Below are 6,705 nucleotides of genomic sequence, written 5' to 3'. Positions count from 1 at the left end.
GAATAAATGTCATGAAAAGGGCTGTGTTATTATTCTTCTAAGAAATAGAACAATCTCTTTTTTTGGATGGTTTCAGGTGTTGGCCAGTTTATTTATTTATTTAGTTAGTTAGGTTTTTTTGTTTCTGATTTTTGGTTTTGGGTTTTTTTTTTTAACTAAACAGAGCTGGAGAGCCTTTGTTAATTTCAAGCATATCAGACTTTGAGAGCAAGAAAATTAATCACAAATTTAAAAAGAGATGTTTCATAATAAAAATTAATAATATGTATACATAGGTATTCAAGAAGATGTAAAAGGCTTTAATTCACATATTCCTAGTAAACTACCAAATGTGTGAGGACAAAAAATGACAGAACTACAAAATAAATAGATTCCTTATAATACCTACAAATTTCAACATCCCAGTTAGTAATTGAAAGAGCCAGCAAGTAGAAAATAAGTGAAGGCATATTTAGACTGAAAAGGACTACCAGTTAACTGAATACAATTAACACTTGCAGTGTATTTTATAAAACAAGAGAAGAACACAAATCATCCTCAAGTTCAGTGGCACCAATACTTTAGATCATTTCTGTACTAGAAACCACAATTTAACAAATTAAAAAAATAGAAATCAAATTAAATATGCTCTCACATAACAGTGGAAAAAACTAGATATTAATTACAGAAAGTGAAGCAGAAAATTCCCCAAACATGGCTTCCTTGTATTGTTTTTCTTTGTTACTCTTTTAAAAATCATATTAACATGGAGGTATTGCAGAAAGGGATTTTACTGGTATATTTACAATATGCATAGACATTGATTGAAAGTACAATATATACTCTTAATTTACATATACATACATGTCATATATGGCTCACATATGTCACACATGTGACATGTGTCAATGAACCATATACTACACGTATGCCATGTATTATTAATACATGCCACATGTCATATGTTTTATCCAAACCACGCATATCACATATATGCCGCATGTGTCACATATGCAATATGTTTGATATGACATGTATATCACCTGTGCCACATGCATGTTACATGGGCCACATATGTCCTGGGTGTCACATGTCATATTTGACACAAATATATCAATGTATGACACCTATGCCACACATGAACCATATATGCCATATACTATATATGTCATATATGATGTGGACATGCCACTTATGTCATTCATATCAAATATATGTCATGCATGCCGTACACATGATATTCATGTCTCATGTAAGCAAAATAAATGCTACAAACATGTCGCAAATGACATACATGACATGAGTGACATACATCCTACATGGGTGCCATATTCATGTCACATACATGCCCCATGTATGTTGGCATGAGTTGCGCATATGTGGCACATGTGGCATGTGTGGCACCTGTGTCTGCATGCCTGTGCATGTCCTGCATGACATATGGGACATATATGCAACTTACACGTGTGGCATGTATGGCATATATGTGACTTGTATGTGACTTATATGTGACTTTATATGTAACATGCTTGTGACTTGCATGAGATGGTGTGTGACATGCACATCCCATCATATTTGATTTTACCAAGAATGAAGCCTATATATAAAAAACCAGATCAACTGGCCAATGTCAATATATACATATAAGCCAACACATACATACATGTCAATTTATGTATATATTGATATATTATATACACAACATATGCAAGACATATATACAACATATGTAACACATAAGTCATACACATGACACACATGTGCCATATGTGACATGCTTATGACATACAAATTGTGGCACAGACTCGGCACACCTATGATATGCATGGGATGTGTCACATGTGCCACACAGATGTCATATATGGCACCTGTGTGGCATGTATGCACTGTCTGTAGCATATCTGTAACATGTGTGGTGTACATGGTATATGTGTTGTATGTGACCTGCATGGCATATGGCATTGGCATTTATGACATATGATTCATGACACATATGGCACGTGTGTTACAATCATGACAAATATGTGACATTCATGGACACTTGTGCCATGTGTCATGTGCACGACATGGTTGTGACATGTATGTCAAGCATATAGTACATGTGTCATGCATGCTTTATGTATGACATGCATGTGACATAGATTATATATATATATATATATATATATATATAGGACATAATAAAAAACCTCTGTTTCCATATATTGGAGTTCATGTTGATATGCTTCATTAAATATAGTCCTATGCACTAAACAATTAGGTTATTGAGATCCCCAATTATGAATGTCATAAACATATTCTAGTTCTTAAAAATGAAGGAAATCACACAACCTAATTTTCTTTGGGTCTGGCTTACTTCAATTAATGTAAGCTTTTTCAAGTTTTTCCAATAAATAGAACCATCTTAAAATTCACATGGAAAAACAAAGGACCCTAGAAAGCAAAAAAAGTAATTCATAGCAAAAGGAGCAGTGTTGGAGGTATGATCCTAGACTTAAAATCATACTACAGAGCTATTGTAACAAAAACATCACAGTGCGGCAAGAAAACAGACAGAGAGATGGAAAGGAATAAAAGCCCAGAGATAAAACCACATTATCTATAGCTATCAAGTTTTATCTGGAGAGTCAAGGACATATACACAAGAAAAGACAACCCCTTCAACAAGTAGTGCTGAGAAAACTGGTTTGTCTATATGCAGAAGATGAAAACCTGATCCCTATGTCTCATCCTGTACCAAAATCAATTTCAAATGAATCAAAGATCTTAGTGTAAGAATTGAAACACTCCAAGTAATACAAAAAAAAAATAGGGGAAAATTTGGAAGGTATAGGAACAGGTGTTTTGTTTTGTTTTTCTAAGTGGTTTTTCATTTGCCCAGAATGGAGCAAGAACTGACATATGGGACTGAATGGAATTGAAAAGTTTTTGCACCACAGAAGAAACAATTTCCAGAACCAAGAGATGACTGACAAGAGTAGGAAATATATCTTCACTAGCTATTCAGTGGATGAAGAGGTCAAAGTATTAAAGATAAAGCTAGCAAATAACCCAATTGATAACTGTGAAAACAAGTTGAAAAGATGGTTCTTAGAAGATGAGGTATAAGTAGCTGAATGGATACATTTTAAAATGTTTAGCATAAACGAAATATAAATTAAAATAACACTGAGCTTTCTTCTCACCCAGTCAGAATGGCTAGAATGAAGAAAGTGAACAACAACAAATCCTTGCACACTGCTAAGAGAATGAGTAGATTGGTGTATGTGGTATCTATGCAAATAAGGATGGAGGTTCCAGAACACACTAAGATTAGATCTTCCTTATGATTCCACCTTACTACTCTTGGGCAGATATTTGTATGAGCCACTCTCCCATGTTTATTGTTCACAAGAACCAAATTGTGAAGTCAGCCAAGGTGCCAAATGACTGGTGAATAGAGAAAACATGCTCCATATATACTATCACTCAGCCATAAAGAAAAATGAAATTACCTTATTTTCTAGAAATTGGATGTAGATGGAAACCATGATGATGAAAAAAGTGGGATAAATTGACTTAAAAGACAACTAGCACAAGCATTCACACATTTGTACAATATGCTTGTAATTGGGAGACTGAATGGATGAGGGAGAGGAAGAGTGAAAAGGAATGATGGAGGATGAATAAGGTAGAAAAACATTGTGTCTGCATGTAGATGAAATAAAGAAATTCATTGAAAGCTGTTGAATAGTAGCAGGTAGAAATAGAGAACAGAGAAGTTTAATTTGAATAAATTTAACATGTGAAATAATGATGAAATGCCTTTGCACAACTAATATATAGTAGAATTTAATAAAAACAACAAATAATGGTAGAACTGTAAATAGGCTTTGTTGGGGTCTAGGTGCCTGTGAGTTCAGGGAAGGCCAACAAAGAAGATAAATGAGAGTGAATGGGATAAAAGAACTTTTATGCATTGTGTGTGTATGTGTGTGTGTGTGTGTGTGTGTGTGTGTGTGTGTGTGTGTGTGTGTGTGTGTGTGTGTGTATCAGTCCAAGATGTTGAAAGTGTTTTAAGAAAGGGAATGAGGTACAAGAGAGAATGTTGGATTATGTGAATTTGATTGAAGTATATGGTAGGGCATATGTGAAAATATCACTATGAAACTTCTTTTGGCAGATAATAAAATATCTTACAAATAGTTAGATGCTGGTGGTTCACTCCTGTAATTCTAACTACTCAGGAGACTTAGATCTGAGAATCACAGTTCAAAGCCACCCCAAGTAGGAAAGTTTATGAGACTTTGATCTCCGCTAAACTACCAGAAGAAGCTGGAAATTGAGCGGTGGCTCAAGTGGTAAAGCAGTAGCCTTGAGCAAATAAAGCTTAGGGACAGTGCTCAGGACCTGAGTTCAGACCCCAAGACAGACACAAAAACAAAAAGAAAACAAATACAATGAAATCTTTAAAAAGAAAAAGAAAAAACAGAAGTAAGTTGTCTTTCATATACTGACCACAATATTTTATCTGTATGGTCTCACTTGGAGCTGAACTGGGTATAAAAGGCCATGGATATGTATCAAAATCCCCCTGAGCTTTGTGAAAGTCAATGTGTACAGCAGCTTTTGTACCAGCCTCTCACCAGGGGCCTTAAGAAAGTAAGGCTCTGCTAAATCATGCCAATGATTAAAATCGTCTGCGGGATTTCACCGCCTACAGAACTTGAAGTATATTTTATCTTCTTTCTACAATTTGTAAAGTTCCAGAGGGTATGCAACATCTGAAATGGACATTCAAAAATTCTATCAGCAGCTAGGTTGGAGGTGGAGAAAAGCAACCACCATGTAACAAAGGAGAAACAAATCCCAAACAATTCCTCAACTAGTTTCAATAAGCTAAGGAATAAATTCTTCTAGCTCAAATCACAACAACATAGTTCTCAAAACTGTCTTTTCAGTCAATTTTACAGCCTTACAATTTTGTTTTACCAAGGTCTTTTCAAATTCAAGAGGTGACATGAAGTAATGTGTGTGTGGGGGGGTGCATGTGTGCATGTGTGTGTCCAATTTATTTGTTTGCTTTAAAAAAGACAAGGCAGCTCTTGCCTACTTTGGATGACTATTTTCAAGTTTGTTTCCATCAGCAACTTAAAAGACTGATGATGGTAATCAAAGAGAAGGCATGGCAAAATTCCATAGTGAAGGAATGTCTTCTCCCTCTCAGCCTCTGAGGAAGGAAGGCTGGAAAACCTAAACAATAACTTCTGAGACTGCATGGTCCACTTCCAGACGTGAACCCTGGAGAGGGTCATTTTCCACTGAAATCACAATCCATTTGACTTAATATCTTCTTCCTTTGGGGTTTGCTGGGCACATTGATAAGGTTTAGCTGAATATAGCCTTTAACAGGAAGATTCAAAATGGTTATTATATTTGCAGTGTATACTAGTGGTGCCAGATCATATTAGTGCTTTTATTCCTTTGGGGGTAGAAAGGAGCCATATACTTATTTTATATGACTGCAGTGGTACTATTTTATAGAGGGCTGATGATTCAATTATAAGGGACTGTTTACTGTGTTTTTCAAGATGTAACTTACATACAGAATGGCAATGAGGATTTGCAAATTCTCTGAAAAGTGATCTGCTAGAAAAATTTGTGAGTGTGTGGCACATTGGAATGTGGACTCCTGTAGGTCCAAATCGATGGACAGCCTTGGAAGAGAATATACACACAAGAATATACACACATGCTCTGTGGGCAATACTTGTCATACACGATGACAAATTTTAGTAGATTGCGCAAACGTGTCAATTTAAGTAGGTTGCAGTAGCTATTGAGAATTGTACTGATAATCTCATACTACTCCAGCACTTAGGATTCAAACACTGTTTAGGGGGTCATTTGTGAGTTTTTTCATAGATGATTTTGGTCAGAGATATGTAGAGGCAGCTACTTACATTCCTGACTATTTACCATATCTGACCTTGGCTCTTGCTTCTCACTGAATCAGTAAATACTGTGTATATTGTCCCTTTTCCAAAGGACATTTTTTTATTAATAGCTCTATCATCTCATTTCTACTCTCCAGACAAACAAGTGAGGAAGCCATCAGTAGCTTGAAAAGAAGTTAAGTTGAAGCAATGTGGGTAATGAATGAAGATTTAAACGCTTTGTGGGCTTATGCCTAAGAGAGTTTGAAAAGCCTTTCTTGTACTTATCTTTATACATAAAATCTAAATCTCTATTATGTTCCATTGAAAAGAAAAATGGATTTTCAAGAAATCTAAATAAGTCATTTGGCTGAGATGATTGGAATGGAATACATCACACTTCCAGCAGCCCAGCCAATTGCAGTAGAAAACTGAGTGGTGAAGGTTAAGAATTCTCAGCTTATGTAGGACAGATATGGAGGCAGTGAGAAAGGATTTCCGGCTGAAAGACAGTTAGGAAGTTAAGCAGTAAATATCAGCGGCCCCACACAAGTACTGGGGTGTAACAATGTAAAAGGGAAGAAAAGATGGAGTTGTAGACTAAAGAAAGAATTGCAATTCAGGAATAAGGACAACTTTTTCCAAATCCACATCCTTTTCAGAAAGTCAGTGTCCTCTTTCTGGCTTTTAGTTATCATTGTTCTCATCACTGTGGCCAGTCATTGGGGCTAAATATTTTAATTGTTTTCTTTAATATTTGGTTACACTTGCAAGTCACTTCAGGTATGTATAGCTATAATAGTTAATGTAA

The sequence above is a fragment of the Dipodomys merriami genome, unplaced genomic scaffold (genome assembly GCF_024711535.1).
Source record: "Dipodomys merriami isolate MVZ:Mamm:240054 unplaced genomic scaffold, mDipMer1.0.p SCAF_1, whole genome shotgun sequence".
In the NCBI taxonomy this organism is placed as follows: Eukaryota; Metazoa; Chordata; class Mammalia; order Rodentia; family Heteromyidae; genus Dipodomys; species Dipodomys merriami.
Note: the sequence above shows the minus strand (reverse complement) of the source record.